This window comes from Peromyscus leucopus, chromosome 9, assembly GCF_004664715.2.
Source record: "Peromyscus leucopus breed LL Stock chromosome 9, UCI_PerLeu_2.1, whole genome shotgun sequence".
NCBI classification, from domain to species: Eukaryota; Metazoa; Chordata; class Mammalia; order Rodentia; family Cricetidae; genus Peromyscus; species Peromyscus leucopus.
In genome coordinates, this window is record NC_051070.1 from 61,468,907 (window position 1) to 61,494,167 (window position 25,261).

General features: G+C 43.1%; 1 pseudogene; it reads right to left on the reverse strand.

Moving 5' to 3' along the window:
- LOC114693874 overlaps positions 1–25,261 on the reverse strand; it is a 39,055-nt pseudogene that overhangs the window by 4,883 nt on the left and 8,911 nt on the right.

Sequence of the window (25,261 nt, forward strand, 5' to 3'; positions counted from 1 at the left end):
ATCTGATCTTGTGTTTGTTGGGTGGATGCCTGGTGTCCTCTGTATGAGCACACAACAGAGGTATATGCATGTCAGTGCCACGATACATGTCATAGCGGAGTTATCTAGCCTTGGAGTTAATTTCTGAGCAGTTCCTGCTGCCAGGACCACTGGTCCTTTCTTTGGATTCTGACTTAGTTCTTAAGCTTTTTTCTTTTAACTCATACTTTAATTCCTTTTTCTTATATGTCCTTTATTTTCCTCTTCATTCTTTTAGTAGAACAAACCACCACCAACAATTAAAACAACAGGGGATTCACCCTGGGATTAGTAGTTATGTGCAATATTAAGCATTTCACCTGCAGTTTTGTGCCCAGCTCTGTGAAATAACTGTTTTTATTCACTCTTTAAAGATAAATAAATGGAAGCATAGCAACACAGGAAGAAAGATGTAATTCTCTTAGGTAAATCTAGATTTGGAAATTATATGAATATGAAAGACATTATTAAAATAGAAACTTCTGTATGCTATATATCACTAAAGGCTGCTAAGAGCCATCAAAGGTTTGGAGCACCTGAATGATTGGATTGGAAAGAATTTATATTATTCTTATATTAATTCCTTATGAATATACATATATATAAATTCTAATTTATATCACAGCAGCCACTTTTTGTTTTGTTTTATTTTTGTAGCAATTGAAAATCTGATTTATACAGAAAAATTAAAAAGTTTTAAAGTATCCAAAACAACTTCTAAAAAAAACAAACCGAGAAAGATCATGCTATCTAATTCTGACTAATTAGAAAGTGATGGTGGTGTGAAGAGGGGCAAATATACTCAGAGATATGAAGGGAAAAGAAATCCATGTCTGTATGGTCAGGAGATTTTTGGCAAAATTTTAAAAGCAATTCACTAAAAATATAGTCATTTTAGTAAATATATTCAGAGATATGAAGGGAAAAGAAATCCATATGTGTATGGTAGGAGATTTTTGGCAAAAGTTTAAAAGCAATTCACTAAAAATATAGTCATTTTAGCAATTGGTGGTAGAACTACTGGATATCCATAGGTGAAAGAGATAAAAGAAAGAATAAAAAAAAAAACCTTGGTTTAAAGTCTAGTAACACATAGAAGCCTAAGTGGATCATAGACCTAGGTGCAAAAATCTAATAATAAAACTTTCTAGAAGGAAATCTAACAAGATTTTTGTGGCATTGTATGAGGCAAGCATTCATAAATATCACACCCAATGCATACTTCATAAAAGAGAAATTTCCAAGGCATGCAGCAAAAAAAGCTGCCATGGTGTAGCTGCTGTACTCGGGAACTCACTGGCCATGTGCTTATCTGCACAAGATCTTCCTAGGATTGGGCCCCTCAACATTCTATCATGGATGCTGGGGGAGGAGGGGCATGAGGCCATCCTTTTATGAAAAAGTATTGGGAGTTAATGATTGTTGGAGGTGGGTGTCATTTTATTTGGTGGTACAACTGCAGATAATCTGTCCTTGCTCCCACAAATAACCTCCCCACTTCTGCTTAGACAGAAAACCTCTAATTGAACTCAGTAGAGTGACCACACACAAAAAAAGGCATGGAAGTATGAGGGAGACATGTTGAGAAGAAAACTTACAACAGAAGAGGGGGATGGGGGAGAAGGAACTAGACTTGTCCTGACTGGTCCAGACCAGAACTGAAGAGTTTGTCCCAGACTTGACTGGTTTGGAGCAGGCCAAACTATGCTAGACTGGTTTGGACTGGTTTTGACCAGACTTGAATGGACTTGGCTGGTTTTTTTGTTTTTGTTTTGTTTTGTTTTTTGTTTTTGTTTATGTTTTTTGTTTTGTTTTGGTTTGGGGTGTGTGTGTGTGTGTGTGTGTGTGTGTGTGTGTGTGTGTGTGTGTGTGTGTGTGTGTGTGGTTTTGCTGGACAGGACTAGACTTGATCAGTTCAAACTAGGCTTGACTGGTTTGAACCAGACTTGATCTGTTTGGACTTAAGCATTTTGCCCACTGATGTATCTCCTCAGCCTAGCATGCTTTTCTCCCCCTCCCTCTCCCTCCAGGAAAGAAAAGCTAGTATGTTACCCACCTAAGAAAATCCGTATGTTCATCTTGACGTGTATTTTACAATTTATCTCAAATCCTCAGTGTTTATAACTGCTGTCAGAAACACAGTGGTTTACTCAGGCTAAGACCACCTGCCTGGAAGCCACATGAAATGCAGAATCCTCCTGGCTGTGAATCCCCACCATCCCCATCACCTCCCTTTCCCAAAAATGATAGGAGTCTATTCTTCTTCATGGTGGAATCATACTCTAACACTGAGCAGACACTTGTCAAAAGCACAAATGGCCAATGAATGTAGGGGGGGGGGGAACCTCAGCATCTTCAGCCAGCAAACAACAGAGATCAGAGCTACACAGATCCTGTCACACCCAAGCCACAGTAGCTATCACCAAGAATTCAAAACATAATAAGTCCTGGTAAGAAGGCAGGGGAAGGGGCCCTTCTGCAGCCTTGGTAGGGACGAGAGTTAGTGAAGCCACTACTGAAATCAGTAGACAGGCTCCTTGAAGACTGGGAGTAGAAACAACACATGATCCAGCTCTAGCACTAATTTCTTGTATTAATAGTTTTCACAAGAAGATTCAGAGAGGCCAGAGGATGTCAGGGAACTTGAGGTGAAGAGTGAGGTGAAAATGCAGAAGGGTGGAGTCTCCAAAGACAACTTCAGTTTGCACTGGACCAAGTTCGAGAAAGCCAAAGGGGCTCTGCTTAACATAGGACAGACAGAGCCGCGTGACTGTGCTAGGTAGCGGCTATTTGTCCCAAAGTCTTCACTTACCCTCTGCCCTAGAGATGAGCATTCCTCTCCAAGTGCACAGCTTCACTAGGCTTCCCTTTGGAGTCAACCAATGGGGTGCTCCTGCAGAAGACTGGGAGCTTCCCCCAAGACCTCTCCGGGATACGTTTATGGGAGTTTGTTGAATTCCTCCACCAAAGGCCTCTCCCAAAACTTTCCCTAGGCTCTGTCCAACATCCCCTCAACTCCCTCCTGTCCTCTGGCTTAGCACTGCTAAGGGCTCCCAGGTCATGTACCACACCGTCCCCAGTCGCCTTTCCTAAATTCTCAGCATGCTTTGTAAAGGTTATTTATTAAATTCTTTACAGCATAAGTGAACCATCTATTTACTTCCAAGATCCTAAAAGACCAAACACTAGAGGAAAGAACTGTAGCAGTTCCTTAGAAATAAAGGATGGCATAGAACCAGGCACCATCCAGAAAAGAACAATTGAAGAACCTCTGTGAAAACAACAGCTCACACACCCCGTCCACATGTCTGCCCAGAGCAGTGCTTACAACACCAACTGAGCATGTGTCGATGCCAACTCCACTGTGGAGGCAAGAACCCTGAGATTCTGAAGTCATGGAACACCACAGAGGTCTCTCCGTCTTTGAGCTATCAATCCTCTGACCTTCCCTCCCCAGCCTGACCTGACCCTCTCAGACCATACACGCTTGAGATACATTCTGGGGCATCCAGAGTGTTTTTAAGGTCCTTGAAGCTGGGAAGGGAGTGATAATGCCAGCTTCCCTCTTGGTTAGATTCCAGGGCTAGAGAAGTTGTCCCTGGCCAACTTAGCTGGTTTGGAGATCTTTGCTGTCCGGTGACTACTCCTGCATTTATCTTAAGGAAAGAATGTTGAAGAAACTACAATACAAACTAGGAGTGGTTGAATGTATAGATCAGTTAAATATCCCTTAAATGTCATCCCATGATGCCTCAGTGAGTTCCACATTTCAGCTTGTGAAACTCATGATACAGAATGAGGGCTGGAGGACTCGGGCCCTAGGGACCGAGCTGAGCTTCTGGAAGAAGGAGTTGTTCATAGTGGCCTTAGGCAAGCTGAGTTAAGTTTTCCTCCATTTACTCATTGGTACAGTAGGCTTACTAGAGGTGGATAAGCCATAAATAAGCCAGTACATTTTAGTGACTTGGCACAGAGCCTGAGTCACCATGATCACCCAATGAAATGTAGCTAATATTAATACCCAGACTTACATTCACAGCAAAGGTTCACCTTGATGTACATGGTATATAAATATTTAAAATCTTCAAAATCTCCTTTAGACAACCAATTACAATTTTACAAAGAAGTGGAAACAACTAATCCCTAAGTGTGTCCCACAAAGCTCCCATTTAGACACATGGACAAAATAGGAGAGACAATGAATGAGGACATCCAGGACTGGACTTGTAGCTCAGGGACAAAGTACTTGGCCTAGCATCCGTGAGGCCCCAGGTTCAATTCCCAATACAAAGAAAACAAAACAAACAAACAAACAAACAAAAAACATTCCAGAAGTTTCTGGCCATCCAAATAAACCACGACATTTCATAAACTAGACCCCACACCACTGAGTATAAATCATGACAGAAGCTCTGTGTTCAGCACATAGGACTGTACAGCTGTCCTCACACATGGCTCTGGCCTTGCTACCCTATGTGAGCTCCTTCTGCAGATGAAATTGCTCTCACACAAAATTTTGCATCCAGAATTCATGGAAGGCATTCTATAAATATTTGTGGATTGACTGATTTTTGCCAGAGATGGAAATAGCTCAGTAGTATTTGGTCGCCTTCTACACACACATCAGAGATTCTTCCTTTCAAAGGCTGTTTAATCTTTTAACTATTTTATCTAGAAATCCTATTAATTCTTTGGAGGACTTACCCTAGGGACATCAAAGTCAAGATCTCTGAGTTTCTCTGAAAAAAAAAATAAGAATTATGTCACCATGGTTGGGGTTTTATGCATATGGTCTCGCAAATGGACCTATGGCCCCAAACCTAAGATTCAGTACACTTGTGACAAATATTACCAGTCATAAAAAGTCATAATCTAAACCACAATGATTTCAGGCATCCCAGGGCTCACATCAAATAAGCTTTGATGGATCTGAGAAGAAAGCACTGGGTTTTCCTTTCAAGTGTTAAAGAGCCTGAGTGTGGTGTGGTACACAGGAGTAATCTGAGAACTTGTGAATCTGAGGCAGGAGAATGAGGAGAGTTCTCACAAAACAAAGTCAAAAGAACTTCAATGACCCTGAAGACAGATCTTTGATCTTTCCTTCATGGTACCAATCCTGGCGGTACCAGTATGTACATCCCTAACTACTTGACAAACTATCTTTACAAATACATTTTCAGTCCCCCAACAGCACATGACTGAGGCTGGATGGCCTTGGGTACTCCCACTGGTCTGAGGCATTGGTACAAAAAAGGCAGCATCTGTGTGGTGCTGCCTCAGACCCTGTGAACCTCTGGCCTGGGTGCCAGCAAGTCTAGCATCATGCAGACAATTGGAAAGCAGGCCATGATTGAAAAACCTGCCTACCACTGTCTAGGCTTCAGCAGCTAGAACTCACATGAAGAGTCAGTCTCCTGCTGTAGTGTCACTCAGCAGACACACCCCTGGCCCTCGTCTGTCCCGGCCACTGAGGAAGAGCAGGTGGGCTCCAGCTCTCGTTCAGTCAGTCACTGCTTCGTGAACTTGTACCCTGCCACTGGAGGTTGGAAATATCCAAACTTTGTAGCAACGGTAAGGAAGGCAGAAGCCGCAGATCCCCGGGGCTGAAGGAAAGGTCACAGGAAGACCTTTCTGTCACCAGTCTCCCTGTGCTTTCTTAGGCCCAGCAAATTTAAAGCCTGTCTCTCTCCGGCTGAAGTTCTCAGGAGAACAGTGGGTAGGCAGCTTCCCAGGAGACTAGAGAGCTTACTGCATAAGATGCATGGCAGTGAGTCCAAGGAAAGGACAGGAAACCCTCAGAAGAAGGTGTGTAATATTTTTGTTGATATCAAGCCATGATTTTGTAAGCGGGAAGAAAGACACACATAAAAGTCCATTTAATGCTTGGCAAGAGGAAAGAGGAGGAGAAAAAAAAAGAAAAAAACCACAATTTCTGTGTTCAGTGCAAACTCACTTCAAGGAGGCTATAGATCACATTACCAGCCCGTGACATGTGGAGATTGGCCTAGCATCAGGCTAAGGCAGTAACTAAGATTCCAATGCTGCTGGACCAAGATGGAGCCCAATAAACCACACAGAAAGTGATCCTGTTTGCTGAGTTTTTCGGTTGCAACAGCTGCTGATACAACTAGGAGAATTTTAATATGTATACACAGGCCTGCTGTGTAACCACTTCAGATACTGTGGGACGGGGGGTGGGGGGTCCCCCCTTCCTTAAATCCTTTTAGGAGAAACTGGGAGAATGGGTGTGGTGTGTGTACAAGGGAGTATCACACAAGCCCCAGAGCTGGAACCTTGGAGGAGGGCTCATAGGAGGAAGGAAATGTCTAATATATGATCAATTAATGATGCACTTTCATAATTTAAGAAGAATGGGCTTTTCAAAAGTATAGGTAACCATCTATTCCCGGCACTGCAAGATAAACAACCACCATAAAACATATGATCATGACAACTCTGGTTTTCAGATGAATTTGACATTATCCAATGTGTGTGCAGTTTCCAAAGAAGAGAATATAGGAGTGGGCTTATGATGTCCAGAAGACAAGACTTGTTGGCTTGTGCCCTTTGTAGTAAATAAGATCTAAGGTATGCTGGTACAAGGATTGTCACCACCCAGGAGTCCAGACAAGGACATATCTTTGGGCTGCAACAGGGTGTGAAAACATCTGAGTTGAGCCTGTGAATGGGAAATGCATCTTTCTGCTGTCACATGAACCACCACAGTCCATCAGCTTTACTCCATCTCACTTTACTCCCAATTCAAACAGTCCAGTCACTGGCTTGATCCTGTAAGGCCAGTTAGTTCCTGATACCTGATATCCAACTCTATCTCTTCCAGTTCTGATCGAGAAGTCAGAAGTAAGGATAATGGTGGGTGAGAGTGCAGGATATGATGAGGAAGACAAGGAGAACTAATGGCCTACCACAGTCAGTAAGCAGGATTCTAGTGGTCCTTTGGTTTATTGCTGTTACCATAACAAATCACCACAGACAAGGTGGCTTCAACCACAAAAACGTCCTTTCTCACAGTTGGGCAGTCTGGAATTCTGAGACCAAGGTGTCAGCAGAGTTAATGTCTCCCAAGTCCTCCCTCTCTGGCTTGCACATGGCCATCGTCCCCTTGTCCTCACATGACCTTTCCTCTGTGTGAATTTGTGTCTTAGTCTCATACTTTTGTAAGCATGACAGTCATATTCGATTAGGGCCTACCATATGAGCCAATGTACCTTTATCCCTCCCACAAAGGCCTTATCTCTAAATATAGTTACATTCTGAGGTGGTGGGGACATAGTTACATAGTTCAGTCCACACACACAAAAAGAGATATCTGATTAAAATATATATGTATAGTACTGGCCCACAAAACCTGTCTTCCTACAAAACTAGACACACACACATAGAAACTATCATATCATGATATCATGTGTGTGTGGGATTACATTTATGTTCACATTTATGTATTTAATATTGCCTCACTAAACTTTTTCCATATAAAAACTTCTTTAGTCAGGCTTCATGTATATATACTGACCATGTAGGATTTTTCTTCTTATTCTTTAAACAGTCTGGCAATTATTTCCATAGCATTTACACCTTATGAAGTATTAAAGTCTGCTCTGGATGGTGGCTGGCCAAGAGAGGAACAGCCACAGCATTTACAGTGTATGAAGTATTAAAGTCTGCTCTGGATGGTGGTTGACCAAAAGAAACAGAAGTCAGGTATTGACTATCAGATGGATGTTGGAAGCCATGTACATAATTTTTTTAAATAAACCCTGAGAAAATATAGAATGTGATTATAATAACTAAAACTATTACATTGAAAGCATAGAAAATATTGCCAGATCTCATGACACCAACCTATCATCCTTGCTAAATGGGAGGCTAACTCAGAAGGACCAGAGTCAAGGACAGCCTGGGTAAGTCAGGGAAACCCTGTCTCAAAAAAAAATATTTTTTTTTAATTTAGCAGGGTTGGGGTGGTTGCATACAGTTCAGTAGTTAGAGCCCTTGCCTGGAGGCCTGAGAAAGCCCTGATTTTAATCTCCAGCATAAAAATAACAACAAAAATCATGCAAGGAATGAGAGACAGCTCCATCTAGTTAAGTGGTTAGGAGCACTGGCTGCTCTTCCAGAGAACTTGTGTTCGGTTCCAGGACCCATATGGTGGCTCACAACCATTTGTAACTCCAATCCCAGAAGTTCTAACGTCCTCTTCTGGCTTCTTCAGGTACTACACATATGTAGTATACATATATACATGCAGGCAAAGCGCCCATACACATAAAATAAAGATTGAAAAAAACATACACACACGTAAAACACATACTAATATAAATAAGCACCATGGTTTGAAGAAAAGCCTAAAACATAACAATCAATTTGCTGCTGGTTTTGTCATCTGTATTTGGGTTTGTTTTTATTCCTTTTTATTTATTTATTTTTTTATGCTTGGTTTCTGACATCTACCATAAAAAAACTTTGAACTTAAAGGAAAGCTGAAGGACAGTGATGCCTAGGTGTTGCCCCTTTATATCCAGAATCTGTTGGCGGCATCTTCCTGAATCAACTACCCCCATGCCCTCACACTGGGCTTAGAGATGAATAACAGTCATGTTCTGGTCCTGCTTGAGAAGGTGGATAATTATCCCAACCATATTCACATTTTTCCAGTTGTCTGAAGGACACCTTTGATGTCTGTGTTTTGTTCCGTTTTAGAACCAGCCCCTAATCACGGCTGGAAAGTGGCTTGCAATGAATGACCTTCAGTCTCCTCTAACCCCAGTCAGCTATGCTCCATCTTCCCGTCCTGCCCCTGTGACACTGGCTCTTTCCTAGGCTTGGATGGATGTGTTTCCTGTGCTATTATTTAGTTTTTCTCTATTTCCTGCATGGATGTTTTAAATTAAACCTGAGGCAGTGTGAAAAAAAAGTCATCATTAAATGTTATCAAGCAAACAAAATGAAAAAGAGAAGAACTGAATGTTGTTTCACATGGTAACACATTGGCATCTCTGCACTCAATGGGCTAAGGAAAGTCAGAGGGTCTTAGTGAGTTTCAGGTGCAAGAAAAAAACATTAAGGTGGGAAATTTAGGATTTATGTGGAAGGGAGAGGCAGGAGGATTCAGGCCAGCCTAGGTTACAGAGCAAACACCTGTCTTCAAAGTATCAGGAATATAAAATAATGAGAGTAAACTCTCATAGAAAGAAGAGCTGAGTTGGAGCCATGCTCTCAGGAGCCATTGGCAGAGTGTGAGGGGGCTTTGCCTGTGAGCAGAAAAGCATCCCAGACGATGCAAGAGTACATGTCCCCAAGGCTGCTGCATGGGGGATGAGACCACAATGTCAAACCCTAGACCTCCTAAAGCTGGGCTCCAGGTCCAGCCCAGCTCCCCAGAGTGTCAGCCAGGCTCATCTGTAAGGCAGAGAGTCACACACAGTTTTGAAGATGCTTTCCCATTCCAGGAGTCAGGAAGTGGCCTTGTGTTTGGGTTTTATCGCTGGGTATTGCTTTTTTTCTCTTCTTTCCACTTAATTACCTAGTGTTCCTCACTGTCTCATTCAGTCAGGCTCAAATGTGAAATTGTGTGACTTCCTGCACCCTGCTTCATTCAGAGGATAGCTTCTCTGTTCCCCATCTACATGTATCTTAAAACCAACAAGGAGAAATGTCTCCACAGCCCCAGTTTTGAAAGAGAAGCCAAAGCAAAGTCCCTGACCAGCAAAAATGCCTCCATCAAACCTTCCAATATTGTCACTCAAGAGAGGGAGATGGGGCAGACATCCTGGAAAAGCCACCAGGCAGGTGCTGACAGGCAAGTGAGGGTCTAGGTTTTTTGCACCATTGCAGACACAACCCTGCTGGCAAGTGACAGCATCCGTCTTAACCAGAGTGCCTCGCCATGTGAACATTCTAGAAAAGATAGAGGCTGGGCCACAAACCCTGCCATTCTTGACCCAGGACAAACTGCAGCCCCTCAAAAAGAAGAAAAATACATGCTCACTGGAGTGACTATTCACCATCCTTCAGAAGAAACAGGATTTGCAAGTGTGAGACCTTTAGCTTTCTGAGCCGTTTCGAGGTGTGTCTACTACTAGCAAAAGAAAGTCTCCAAGCAGAGCCTTCAGAAATGCTTTCAAACAAAGACACGCCATTATCCCCTCTTCTCATACACGAGATCATCTGTCTCTAGCAACAGGCTCACCCCTCCCAAGCTGTCAACACTCCTATAGCTCTTACAGTCTTAGCTCTCTTCTTGCCCATTGCTAACCTGTTAGGAAAGAAAAATCACAGAATAAAACCTTTGGGGACCAATTCAAATACTTGCAAGCCCAGCCATTTGTTTAAAAAAGAAAAGGGAAAAAAAAATCAACCTGAAATGAATGTGTCCTGGGTTGACGTCTCCCTAGATGCTTTTTTCCAGACATGGCGGTTACCTGATCACAACACTTTCTGGAGAAGGAATGTGAACCAGCTGAAATGCTAGCAGCCCCGTGGTGGTTGCTGTCACCAATCAGAACAGACCTAGGAAGGCAAGAGAGCTTCGGGAAAGTCACGAGAAGCAGAGGTTTCCGAAGCACGCGCTGGCTCTGCAGCTGGAAAAGCTTGCAAGCCCTGTGGGCGGGGCTCCTGCACAGCATGTCATTTGAACATGTGGTTTGTGGTGCTTCCCTGAGTTTCCATGTCTCTACCTGGAAGAAAGGGCTCCAAGGGCCTGCTGAGCTGCCAAACACTGGAGTCCAGACAGAATCCTGGTTCTTCATTTACTAAACCACACGCTATGGTTTATTTTGCTGTCCATGCTAGCTCTCTTGGATTTAAAAGATCAAGCAGCCACCGTTGTAAGCAATGTAGAACTATAATTTTTTTTTTAAATTAAGAGCGCTCAAGTTGGAAAGCAATTTGTTCAAAGGCCATCTTTCACCTACCTGTTTTTGCTCAGCGCTTGTCATGTAGTAATTCGTAAGTAGCTGTAACTCTCCTGATGCTACAAGACAAGAGATGTTTGATTTGATGACCAAGAGGAGAGGGGTGAACTCTAGAAATGTATCAAGAGGGAAAGGGGCACTGTGAGGTCATAAGAGAAAAGGTCACCAGAATGGCTGACTGAGATCTCCCTGTGCCGCTCTCGCTGAGCTACACGTTTAGGTCAAGAAAACTCCACTTTCCACAAAACCAGTCACACCTAGATTTGAAGAATCGTGTTGTCCATGGGATTAGACTTTGCCAACTGCTTGCTTGCCTGTTGTACACCTTTCTTCTTACGTCTCATATGTTCCTTCAACATTTCCCATAATCCTGAAGTGCATTCTTAGGAAGTTTCTTTAGTGAGGAGCATAGGGAAGTAAAGCTGCCCAGCTTTTGTGCTCGGGATTGTCTTTAACTTTCATATTGTGAAGATAGGTTTCCTGGGTGCAGAGACCTCTGATTGACAGTTTTGTTCAGTGTTTGTCTCCTTACAGGAGTGGATATTTAGAGTATGTTGTTTTGTTTTGGAGAAAGCATCTTTTTCTGCATGTAAAGACCTTTTAGGTTAAAAAAAAAAAGTGGGGGTGGAGTCAGGCTTCATATGCTCAGACTGATGTTACTAGGGCAAATCCAAAAGAGGTGAGTCTCCCTCATAGGAAAATGGGGGAATTCCACATTTCCAAGAGTTAACTAGATAAGAAATACTATACATTGACAAATGAGATTAAAGGGGTTAAGATGAACAGAGAACTTCTGAAAACGTGATAGAATATGAAATGGAGGATCCTGTCAAAATTGGCCTATATGATTCTTGAAATATTTAATTATTTCATTGCATAGAAAACAGTTAACTTTAGCCAAAAGAGCAGCCTGACCTTTGGCCTCTGCTGTGAGTTAGTAATGTCTCAGATCCCGACATGTCCACCTGAGAGGGACTTGTTGGTCTAGATTTATAGAGCCCCTTGCCTTGAGTCACTCCATTTTGGAAACAAATACTGAGGGAGAATGATTCCACATTTTGACTCTTCATGTGAACAGCCAGCATCTGCTCAGCGGGATAAGTGACCTCTGACCTCTTTATGCTTAATAAAAAATAAATAAAACATCACCTGAGAGCTGACAGACATTCTAGAACAACAAATGATACAGTCCCTCACCCAGGACACATAAAAGGAGAGACATCTAGACGGTAGGACAGCACAGGCACACTTGGTCACAGGGCCATGATATGGTATGTGTCACGGCCTCTGCCCTGGAGATCACCAAGTAAGTGACTCTCAGGGGCTCAGCTCATAGTGTGACTCTCTCTGTCTCAGGTGCTGCCTACTCTGAAGCCCCCTTCTGGACCCCTTGCCTCCAACGTCACCACCGTTCTTTACCTCGGTGTCGGACTGCGTGCTCTGACTCTGCATTTGTATTGACTCTTTGCAGTGCATTCTTAAATCCCATGACCCCTTTGTCCTCTTTCAGCATCTCTGTAGCCTGTGTTTGATCATGTGAAGTGCAATATGAATGTTAACCAATATTTGGAATTAAGATGGAGCTGGAATAAAAATCTTGAGATTGCTGCGGTCGCAACCCCAGGGGGAAGCCGTTGGACTTCAGAGAGAGAACGTGGGTGAAGCTGACACAGTGGAAACCCGCTGCTGCTGCTCAGAAAACCTGGACGCTGCAGCCACAGATGTGCCAGTCAGTGCTAATGGTGGTCTCACTCACCAACGTCTGCCCAGGGGGGTTGGCCTCCAGAGTCCAGTAGCGTGGTTACAATGCTATACCAGTTCCCACTGCAGAGAAACTGGAGATGAAAGGTCTTGGCCCAAACCTCAGGGAAATGCTCAAAAAAATCAGCCACACATAGTACATCATCCAGCCCTAATAAAACTCTAGACACCAATGTCTCAGTAAACTCGTTTGGTTAATAACATCCTGCCTGCTGTCAAACAATTTGGTCAGGAGAGGATAATGCCATTCCTGGATCCATGGGACAAGAGTAGCTGGTAGTGTAATGGCTGGGGCTAGATCCCCAGGCCCTCTCCCTGGACGGCTTTTTCTTTGCTGTTATCAAACTGTATCCAAATCTGTGCCCAAATGTTAGTGTGCCTTTTGGGCATTTAATGACGTTCCCAGCAAATTACCAATCTGAAGGAAGTATAGGAGACCACTTTTCTGAAGTGAGGACCACCCGTGTAGATTACTCCCTCAGTCCCTGGAGTTGGACAAACTCTACTATGATTTCTTCACATGGGCCAAAATCCCTCCAAAAATGAGTTTCACATCTTCATTCCTAGTACTCTGAGGAGATGAAGGGAAAGAGGCGACACCCAGCACAAGAGAAAGTATCCCACAAAATAAACTTCTTTGAAATCCTAGTGCACTGATCTCTTGGTCACACATGTGAATGCAACTCACGTCTTCTTACTTGAAGAGAAATGCCTCAGTTCTCCTGCTCTACTCTATATAACTCAAGAAGACTCAGAGGCTGTCTGGAGAGAGATACCAGTGAGGCAATCAGCTGCTAAACTACAGAAGGTTCTGTAGGAGACAGAGGAAAGCCTTGGAAAGAAGCCATGCAAAGAAGGTTTGTCCTTTTGTCTATAAGGAACAGTTAGAGCAGTGTATTAATTAGGTCTAACATTGTGAAGGAAATTTCCCGTAAGTAACAAAGTGAATGGTGAATACCCTAACTGTCATCATAGAGTCTTCATCCAGTAACTGGTGGAAGCAGATGAGAGGTCCACAATCATGCACCAGGCCGAGCTCCAGGAGTCCAGTTGAAGAGAGGGAAGAGGGATTACATGAGCAAGGGATTACAAGATCATGATGGGGAAATCTACAGAGACAACTGAACCAAATTCATAGGAACTCACAAACTTTAGACCGACAGCTGTGAAACCTGCATGGGACCGGACTAGACCCTCTGCATATGGGAGACAGTTGTGTAGCTGGGTCTGTTTGAGGGGCCCTGGCAGTGGGATCAGGATCTATCCCTGATGCATGAGCTGGCTTTTTAGAGCCAATTACCCATGGTCGGATGCCTTGCTCACCCTTGATGCAGCGAGGAGGGGCTCGGTCCTGCCTCGACTGAATGTACCAGATTTAGCTGTCAGCCCTCCCATGGGAGAACTTAGCCTGTAAGGAGGGGATGGGGGAAGGTAGGTCGGGGGAGGGGAGCAGGAGGAGGGATGAGAAGGGGATCTATGGTTGGTATGTAAAATGAATAAAAAAAATTAAAATAAAAAAACCCTGCATACACTTTTATCCAGTAATTTCCTCCTTTAGGGCTTAATCCTGAGAGATTATTACAGGTTTGTGGAAAAATTTACCTCCAACTTATTATATGCTGATAGCAAAATAAATAAATAAATAAATAAATAACCAAAATGTCCAGTACTGGAAATGGATTAGACACATAATAACATGATGTAATTACTAAATATGCTGTGATAACAAGGAAAAGACATTTACAATAGTTAAAAGAAAAAAATACAAGACAGCTTATATTTCATGCTCCATACTCACATCCACAATTATACAGATAGACAAGCATATCCACACAAATACATGGAAAAATTTACATGGTTTTCTAGATATTTTTATTGTTTGATTTGTACTCAACTAGACTTTTGAAATTTTTCTATGTATTAATTTTTCACTAAGGAGAAAAAGTTATTTTTTTAAAAGAAAAAAATTGAGACTTAACCAGAAGCATTCATTAGACTTTACAGATCTGTGATACCAAGTTACCAGGTTATTTCAGATGATAATGGAATCTTTTGGAAGGATACATTGGGTCATAAGAGAATTTTAATGAAAAGTCTCCATAGCAAGATGAGGAATGTCTCAGAATGTGCTCAGCTGGGCATGGCAAAGGTCAACTGGAAGATTCCAGGCAGTGTTAATCTAGGAGAGTTTGCCAGTAACCATGATGGAGCACTTGACCTCCCCCATGGTGACCCGTGTCCTCCGTCTCTGTCCGCAGTATAACACATGCCTTGTCAGCCTCCTTGCTCTTCCTTCTGTTCACCCTGCCTCATATACTCCCAGGCCTACACTTGACTGATACGCTCTAGGGCCCTCTGGCTTCAAGAGGTCTCTGAGGCTTTCTAACTACCTGGCCAGTCCATGTTTCTCAGTTCTAGCCAGTCCATGACTTTGGTCATCCTGGGATCAGGTGCCCACTTCTCCTCTTAATAGCCAACAAGGAGGAAGGGAGAAAGTACAAATAAGTTTGTCCATGAGCACATTAATTTCATAGTTTTCCTGAAAGAAAACCATGTCAAGACAACTGGCCTTCTAAGAGAGCAGCAGTGGTTCACATGTTGATGTCCCATGAGATAATACATTTATTGACAAGAGGAAGATTTTCCGTGTTCCAATAGTCTTGGGAGTTCCCTTAAACTCATATCCTTGTTGGAGATTCATAATGCAAATTAGCATAGTACGAGGTAGGAAGGACTCTCTACTAATGAAATGTTCTTGATTTTGCTCAAAGCCAAGTTTCACAAGCTAGTTTAAGCAGGAAATGATTTTGCATTTTCCCAAACACCTATGAGCCATGGTACTTGCTTTAAAGATGTCTGCTGCAGAGCAAACTGCCTTCATAGAAGAGCAATCAGCAGTGAAATTCGTCTACTTTCTCTCCTTTCTTTCATTGTTAAAATGGGTCTCACTAGGTAGCCTAGGCTGGCCTTGAACCAAGAGCAATCCTCCTGCCTCAGCCTTTCAAATGCTGCTATATTGCATGTGATGAATGTAACCAGTCTTTTTTCCTTCCTTTCTTCCTTCCTTTCTTCCTTCTTTCCTTCCTTCTTTTACTTTACTTTCCTTCTTCCTCTGAATGTCAGACAGAACTTGCTAATCAAAGAAACAGATGTTTAAATTTGTAAATGGATGTAAACAGGCTATGAAAAGATGAAATTTGTTGGCATCCTCCTGTAGAAATGTTTTTCCTCCAGTGGGTGGCTTATAACACTAAGAAGCCGGTATCTGAACAGTTGAAATTTTGAAGAAAAAAAAAAAAAAAAATATATATATATATAGATAGATAGATAGATAGATAGATAGATAGATAGATAGATAGATAGACAAGGGGGGGAAGGCAAAGATTTGGAGTGCCCTCAGAGTGTCTGAGGAGTCAAGGAGGGACAAGGAACAGCACAGGAAGTCTGCTGACGTATGAGCCACTGGCTGCTTTGAGGTTTTTGTGTTTTTCTTTATGTTGTGCTGTGTCTGGGTTTTCTCTGTACCACTTTACCATGACTTTGGCCTGGACCCCATGCTGGGACAACTGAAGCCTGTGACTCAGTCCAGGCTGTAGGCTCCTGGATTCCCAGTCATGAGAGTCACTGTGGTTTAGAACACAGGGCTGCTGAGAAGAGACGCCTGCACACTGTACGGTGCGGAAGAGGCCGGCTTCTCTGCTCACCATTTTTGTGTCAGCTTTGGATTTTTAAATTTTCTTTTTAAAGAAAAAATCCTTCGACACAAAAGAAGAAAAAGAGCCCATCCAGTAACTAACCCAGGTTCAAGCTGAGCACTCGTGTGACTTTTTAATGTGCTGGGACTGTTTATGGTCAAATTTCTCCATGAGGAAGAGAGGGAAGGAAAATTCAAATAAAAGATGTGGGAAAGGGAGCTAGTTCCGGTGAATCTGGGTTCTTATCGTAACGTTATGGTTATCATCATAGCTTACTATTTTCAGTAACGAAAGTCTGTGGCTAGAGAGGTACTAAGCAGGTAAGAATGCTTGCCGTACATGTGTGAGTTTGATTCCAGTGCATTCATGAACAGCTGGGCAAGATCAGGCACGTGTCTGCAAGGCCAGTGCTGGGTAGATGGAGACAGGCCATCACTGAGGCTTACTGGCTGCCAACTTAGATCCCAGTTCAGTAAGACATCCTGTCCCAAGGGGAAAAGGCATCAATGGGTAGTGTATGACATTGGACATCTTCGGCTGGCCTTCCTGCATATGAATAGTTGTAAGTGCCTGCCACACCCCACCCACCCACACACACAAAGTAAAAGAAAAACCCATAATAATAATTGCCACTGTTATTGCTAATATACAATATGTCAGTACCGAGCACAACCTTATTGGTTATACAGCATGTTATTCTTCCTCTGCTGCTCTGAGGTTCCGATGAGTGTGTAATCCCTCATCTGGGCCTCCAGCCCAGATGCAGGTTTCACAGTGTAACAAGTATTCACTCTACCACGTGTCTAAAATATTGAGAATCCTAAATTCTGAAACTCATGTTGCTTCCTGGAGTTTTGGAGATGGGTGTTTCTTCTATTGTATGGACAGCTATGGAAACTGAGGCTGGCTTTATTGTTGCTATAACCCTAATCATTCCATCTGTGTCTTTGAGGCATCCCTCTGGGGATGGCTGAATTTTTCTTTCTACATATAATTTAGTTCACTTCTTCACTGATGAGATTTTAGCAAGTTCTCTTCGGGAAAGGTTTTGAAAAGGCATCGTTTTCCCACAGATGGAAAGTGCTGGCTTCTCACAGCTCTTCCTTGACCTTGGGTGAACTCCTCTGTGTCCACGCACCCTCCCTTCACTCTCGAATTACTCAGTGTGTTTAATGCCATCCTTCCTCAATTGCACCCAGAGCTTACACTGCCATATTAAACAGCGGGTAAGGGCCTGGCTAGAAGTCGGCAGAGGCCTGAGACATTGCTAAATGCTTTGACATCTGTGGTGAGAGTCAGTCTCCAACATTCCCATCACAGACTCAGAGTGAGTGGTGGTCAGTGTGGTGGACACACTGACAGACACAGCAATTCAGCGGGCACTGCATTTTATAAGCAATGATTTGATACATTGAGGAAACCATAAATATTATTTATCTTACTGTAGGCCTTGGAAGGTCCAAGCACCACAGCTAATTATGGCTCAATGATTAGATGCATTAAGCCGAAGCCTGTTTTTCTGGTTTATCATAACAAGTACAGCAGTGGCCGTTACTTTCCAATTTGCAAACATTTGGTCTGAAGGCTGAGCAGAGTGGAAAGTATGCAGGATGGCTTGTCCTATAGGAGTCCTCGCCACCTTCTGAAGTCAGCACTAAGCTACATCTGTTGCCATTTAGGGTTCTTTTTCCATTTGTAGAAGCACATGATTTGCTATAACCAAAACATATATTCCTATACAGATGAGGCTTTTGCTAAGAGATAGCTAGTGTTTTCCAACTAGCAGAATGACAGACTTGGTCAAAGGAAGCTGATGAGAGCTTTCTTGTTTGATGAGCATTTCCCTGGCAGCTGGCTTCTGTGATTACAGCTCACGTGCTACCCGTCGAAATGTGATGCTGTGAAGCAAAGTGCGCTCAGGCGTGCCGCCATTCCAGAAAGGACAGGTCGAAGCTCTTTAACCAGGACCTTCTAAACCAGTAGGAGTAGATAATTATTTGCTGTCCTGTAGCGTGTGAGCAGCGTCCCTGGTACACTAGCATCCTGGTGACTACTTATAGCACTAAAATGCATTCAGACACCACCAGTGTTCCCCAGGAAGGCTTGGAGGTGAGTTTCTAACATTTGTAATCCTGTTTGTAAGCAGACTCCTTTGTGTGGAATTTTACCTATTTATCAAATGTAATATTTATCTAAAACACTGCTGGGATGAGCTTGTCTTCCGCGTTTCCATGATCTCAAAGCTTCTTCCCTTCACTTCATAAATATCTAACTATTGTAATGGTGGCCTGAAACCTTCTGGAGTGGATTGCCATAATTATTCGTGAAAGCCCTCTACTAAAGAACATGTAGTTTGTTTCCAAGTTGTTGATATTTCATCTATGATCTTGTATACAAATCATGAAAGCATCCTCCCAAATATACAAATTACTGATAAACGCAATATTCCAAATGGATCTGCAGAGAATCGGGTAGAGTGAAATGGTGAATTCCAAAAGGTTTCACATTATATGGTGTCATATTTGTAAAGATTCTTGTCATGACAAGTCACAGAACGGAGAAGGGGTTAGTGTTCCGAAGAAGCCAGAGATGGGAGAACTGGGTGGAAGGAAGGCAGGTGTGATCATAAAAGGTAACTTGAAAGCCTTGTGGGGACAGAGGTGGTCTGCATCCTGGCTGTGATGGCGCATGGATGAATCCACACTTGCACTGCGCTGCACTGAAGAATATACATACCAGCAGTGAAACTGGGAGATTTGAACAAGATCAGTGGGTTGTGTCAATGTCATGGTTATAACATTATCTAAAGCCTTACAATGGTAACTTGCAATGCTTGTATAGTTCTCACTCTATTATTTCCTACAACTGCATCTGATTATATGTCTCAAAATTACAAGTTCAATTTTTAATTTAAACACAAAGATGTATTATGATAGAATATTTAGCAGTGTGACCTAGGTATGTTCTCTCCACCCTTAGTCACACCCTCTTTCTCTCATCTTAGTCTTTCCCTCCAATATCAAGCCCTCCATCTTCCTCACCTTAGAGCTCAGCTCCTAGAGAGCCTTCCTCACTGATTTTCTTCTTCCATTCCTCCCTCAGTCCCATCCCACACATGACTGACTCCAGGAATCCCACTAATGACTGCAGTGTTTGAATGTAATTGGCCCCCATAAGCTCATAGGGAGTGGCACTATTAGAACGTGTGGCTTTGTTGAAGAGAGTCACTGTGGCGTTGGGCTTTGAAGTCTCCTGTGCTTAAGATATGCCCAGTGTCTCAGTTCACTTCCTGTTGCCTTCTGATCAAGATGTAGCCAGCACTATGTCTGCCTGCAAGCCAACATGTCCCACCATGATGATAACAGACTAAACCTCTGAAAATGTAAGCCCCTCAATTAAACTTTCTTAAAAATTAAAGTTTAAATTAAACTTTATAAAAATTGCCGTGGTCATGATGTCTCTTCACAGCAATAGAAACTCTAAGACAATGACTAATGACTTCTGCTTCTCTTCCCTCACATCATCAGGTTCAGTCCAAACACCATCTCTTCTCTGAACTGACCTAGAATGGCCCCAGTCCTCATTGAATCTTGCTTCTCAGCACTGAGGTAGCCAGGGCTGACATTCTTAGCCATGGGGTGCCGAGTTTTCACTCTCTGGATCTTTTTTTTTACAGGGTTGGCATTGACTGTAATCTAGTCTGACACCTTTGCAGTGTAAGTTATTAGATATTTGAATGCCATTATTGTCTGTAACATCTATTGTCTCTGTCATTATATTAATCAGCATTTTGTCACTGTGACAAAATTTCTGAGATTAACCACTTAAAAGGAAGAAAGGGTTTTGGGGGGGTTATTATTGGTGTGTGTGTGTGTGTGTGTGTGTGTGCGCGTGTGTGTGTGTGTGTGTGTGTGTGTGTGTGTGTGTGTGTGTGTGCGCGCGCGCACATGTGTGTTTTCTGTCTCATAGTTTTTAAGTTTCATGCTCATTTGGCCGGTCGCCCTGGTCCTGTAGTGGCATAGTGCATCATGATGAGCATGTGCAGTAGAAGAGTCCTGCACAACTTGTGGCATCCAGGAAACAAATGGCGAGACAGGGAGGGGCAAGGGTCCCAACCTCCTTCAGTAGCACATCCCCAGTGACCCAACTTACTTCATCAGGCCACACCTCCTAAATGTTCCATGCTTTCTCAATAGCACCACAGGCTGGGAACCAAGCCTTCAGCACATGGGTTCAGAATCTAAAGCATAGCAACCACTTATCTAGATATACATGACTTGGGTTTGGTTTTTAACTTCCCAGATGAAAGGTTTTGTTTCCCACAAGTCTAAATTTCCTTCCTTATTAAGCACAGAATTTTCACCTTCCCTTAATAAAATCACTTTTTTAGAGTAGCAATGTCCCAGGTGGAATTTTGTCCTCTCCAAAAGACATGCTGAGGTCCAGCCCCAGTGTGCCTACGAATATGACTTTATTTCAGATTAGGGTCATGGCAAATGTCATGTCGTTGAGATGAGGTCATGCTGAAGTAGGGTGGGCCTCAAACAAATATGACTGAAGTTTGTGGAAAGAGGAGGTTTGAACAAAAATATGTATAAATGGAGAATGGCATGAGAATATGAAGGCAGATAGTAGTGTGGTGCATCCTTCCTCTAAAGAACACCAGAGAGTGCCCACAAATCACCATAACCTAGGAGAGAGGGGCCTGGAAGAGACTCTGTCACACTGTGCCAGAGCTGTGATGCAAAATACTAGACTTAAAAATGGAAGCGGAGAATTACTTTGCCTACTCACTGAGGTTGAGAACACCAAGATCAAGACACCAGAAGATTTGGTTTACAGTGATAGCTCATTTTCTGATTTGGCACAGTAACTTCTCCCTGGCTCCTCACCTTGTGGGAGAGGTGAGCTGGTCCCATGGAGTTACTTCTATAAGGATACTGAATTCTTGAAACTTCCTCCCTTGTGACCTGATTGCCTTTCAAATGTCCCACCTCTTAACCCATTATCACTTTGTAGATTAGGATTTCACATATGTGGATTGGAGGGCAGGGGGCATAAACACTGAGGCCATGGCTTAGAGTCTGAGCCAATATGATTGTTTTCTTATAAGAAGCTGTGTATGTGAAGACAAAGACACATAGAGTGAGGAACAGTGAGAGCGAAGATTGACATTAATGATGTTACGAGCCAGAAGGGGCCAACAAACCACCAGCTAAGAGAATGGCAGGGATAAGTATTCACCCACAGGCTTACAGGGAACTTGGCCATGCTGACACCTTAATTTTGTTCTAGCTTCCAAAACTAAGGGGGAGGGGAGTCACTTTGTGGTTTGGGGATGTGGCTCAGCACTTTGTCCTGTGTTTCCAGCACTGCCCAAGGAGAAACACACATAAGAAAGAATAAGAATAAAAGGAGGAGTTTTTAGTTCCTGTGTCAGGGTTGTGCTGTTGCACTAGATACAAGCACCAAAAGCAACCTTGGGAGGAGAAGGTTGACTTCATCTTATAGCGTATGTCCCTCATCCAGGGAAGTCAGGGCAGGAACTCAAGACAGGAACCTGGGGGCAGGAATTGAAGCAGAGCCCATGGAGGAGTGCTGAGGGATGGTCTGTATGTTAAATTGCTCTGATTGGTCAATAAATAAAACACTGATTGGCCAGTGGCTAGGCAGGAAGTATAGGTAGGACTAACAGAGAGGAGAAAAGAAAGAACAGGAAGGCGGAAGGAGTCACTGCCAGCCACTGCCATGACAAGCAGCATGTGAAGATGCTGGTAAGCCACGAGCCACATGGCAAGGTATAGATTTATGGAAACAGATTAATTTAAGCTATAAGAACAGTTAGCAAGAAGCCTGCCACGGCCATACAGTTTGTATGTAATATAAGTCTCTGTGTTTACTTGGTTGGATCTGAGTGGCTGTGGGACTGGCGGGTAACAAAGATTTGTCCTGACTGTGGCCAAGGCAGGAAAACTCTAGCTACAGAGGAGTGCTTCTCACTGGCCTGTTCCTCATAGCTTCCTCAGCCTGCTTTCTTATAGCACCCAGTACTAGGCACTGCCCACAGTGAGCAGAACCCTCCCACATCAATTATCAATCAAGAAATGCACCACAGGCTTGGCCATGGTGTAGTTGGTGCATTTTCTCCACCGAGGATCCTCTTTCACAATGACTCTAGCCAGGATCAAGTTACTATAAAACTAGTCAGCAAAGGAAGATGGGGTGGAGGTGGGGGGGGGGATATGGGTTTTAAACACTCAATTTGTAGTACTGATAGAGAAGCCCTAAGACACTGACATGGTAGGGAATTGTCCTTTGTCCTTAAGAAACATGGAACCAGCAATGGAAATGTCATAGGCCTAGAATGTAGTGAGGGTAAACTGTAGAATTACAGGGAAGACCAGTAGAGACATCATCCTTAGAGCAAGTGGAATTTAAGCTGGTTCCAAAGGGTCATGATGAGAGTCCATCAACACATTTGAAGTTTTTTGTTCTCAGTGAGGTGTGTATCTAAGAGAGAAAGATCTATAATCTAGCTGAATAAGCAAAACTTTCTCCTTCTGCATAAAATATACTCAATCAAATAATACCATGAATTTGCCTCAGCTTAATAGATGCCCTTTTTATGACGAGTGGGTCAACAAAAATACAGGCTAGGATAGTTACATAGATGAAAAGGAATTTGAAACGTGGACTGTCAAAGCTGTTTATCTACACCCAATATAACTACCCTAACCCAAGATGCTATTCTAAACCCCAAATGACTAGGACCACATGAAGCGTTCTTTTGAAGTGCTAGAACAGATGTGAACTTGCTGATTTATTGCAAATTTGAATTCAGCGCCCAGCTGCCAGCCTGGCTGTCTACTGTAGCCTGCACAGCAGGAAGCAGGACACTGTGGTCTGGCCCAGGCTGGGGCCATCCAGGGAACTCTGGTGTGCTCAGCTGGCTTCAGTCATCTCAGAGCCCTGCTGGTCCCCAGGCATGAGCACCTCCTTGTGTATGCCTTCTGGAGTACCTCAGTTATGCTATCTTCTGGCCTCCCTGCTGGCCATGGTTCTCTTCTCATCCTCATTGACTCCTTGAGCTGAATCCTGGCTAGTGTGGCCCTGTGTAGTCCGTGTGATTACCCTCGAGCCTCACCAGCCTGGAGGTGCTTAAATAGTGGTGTTAGTGGGAATAATGCAGCTTTCACTCCCTCTTGCTCCTACCTGCTAACAGGGAATGACCAAGATGGAAACTGGAAGGATGTGGAGGGCCTGGAGGAGTCTCACTTCCCATGGAATGTCGCCTTGAAGTTCAGATCTCTAGTTCGTGGAGACTTTTGAAGAGGTTAGGAGCTACCAGAGGAAGCTCCATCTTCAAGAATTACAAAGAATAATGCATAGAATTCGTACAGGACAGGAAAAATGACTGTTCTCAACAGCCAGATTCACAATTTCATAATTCACATGAAATCAAGAGTACTTGGCAAGTGGTGATTTCACTCATGGGAAAAACAGTCCTATACTAATCCATGGTCTGGTCTTGCCTACCAAATAGTAAGAGTAAAACTTAAAAGAATCAAATGGTTTCTAAATCCCATCTGAAAAGATAACCCATAGAACAGCAAAAATAAAATAAAATAAAAACATATCTTAACAATCAGAATACATAGAACATTCTTAAAACTCAGCATCAATATCAAATCAGTTTTCAAATGAGCAAAAGAGGAGGCTAGAGAGATCATTCAGTATGTGCTTGCATAAAGACTTAATTTTGACCCTCCCAGCACCCACATAGAAACAAAAGGCAGGAATAGCAGCACGTTTTTAATCCCAGCATGAGGGAGGTTGTCAGCCAGTCAACCTCATCCAGTTGTCCAACCTTGTGTCCCAGTGAGAGACACTGTTGAGAGAGACAGAGACAGAGAGAGAGACAGAGACAGAGAGACAGAGAAAGAGAGATTTTCTTTTCTGTTTTCCTTTTTTTTTTTAAGACAGGGTCTCATATACTCTAGGCTGGCCTTGAACTCCCTATACAAAAGTTCATTCAAGAATGACCTTGAATTTCTGGTGTTCCCATCTCCACTTCTTGATGCTGGAGCTACAGGCCTGCTCTACCATCCCCAGGTTATGTAGGGCTGAGGATCAAACTCAGAGCTTTATGCGTGCTTGGCAAACACTCTGCCAGCGGAGCTAGATCCCCAACCCTGTGTTTTTATACTTTCTTACAGTGTGAACTTCATACACATTCATTAGTCACACACACCTTTCATGCGCTGCTGAGTGGCAAGAGCAAGCCACAGTCACAAAGACAAATAGCCAAGGCACTAACTACATTGTACTTTGCACCCAAGTTAGGCCAGGCCTGTGACATATAGCAAGTCTGGTGTTTAGCAAGTTAGGCAGATCCAGTGAGTTTTCAACTCAGCTTACAGTTCACTAGGGCATAACCCATTGTGAGTTTATGACTAGCTATATAGACCAAGACAAGTCCTTGAAAGAACTGCATCCTTTGTAATCCACAAATCAAGAAACTTAACCTATCACTAGATTCCACTTTCTGTTCAGGCGCTGTTTTGTACCACCTGCTTTTAGTTGACTTTAACAATTCATATGGATTCCTCCCAGAATGCTGGCCATGTCAGGTCCCATTCTGAGCACTGAGACCCAAGGATGATGGTGTGCTATTGGCTGGCCACTGGGACTAACATGAGCTCTTCCTGTGGTGAACATCTTTGGATGTTTCTGGTTTCAGTCTAGATTGGACATTCAAAAGAAGTTGGGAGGATGGTGAGATCCAGACAGATCTGCGACATATAGCAAGGGTGCCTCTGTTGGCCTCTCAGAAAGCACAAACTGCTCCAGGAA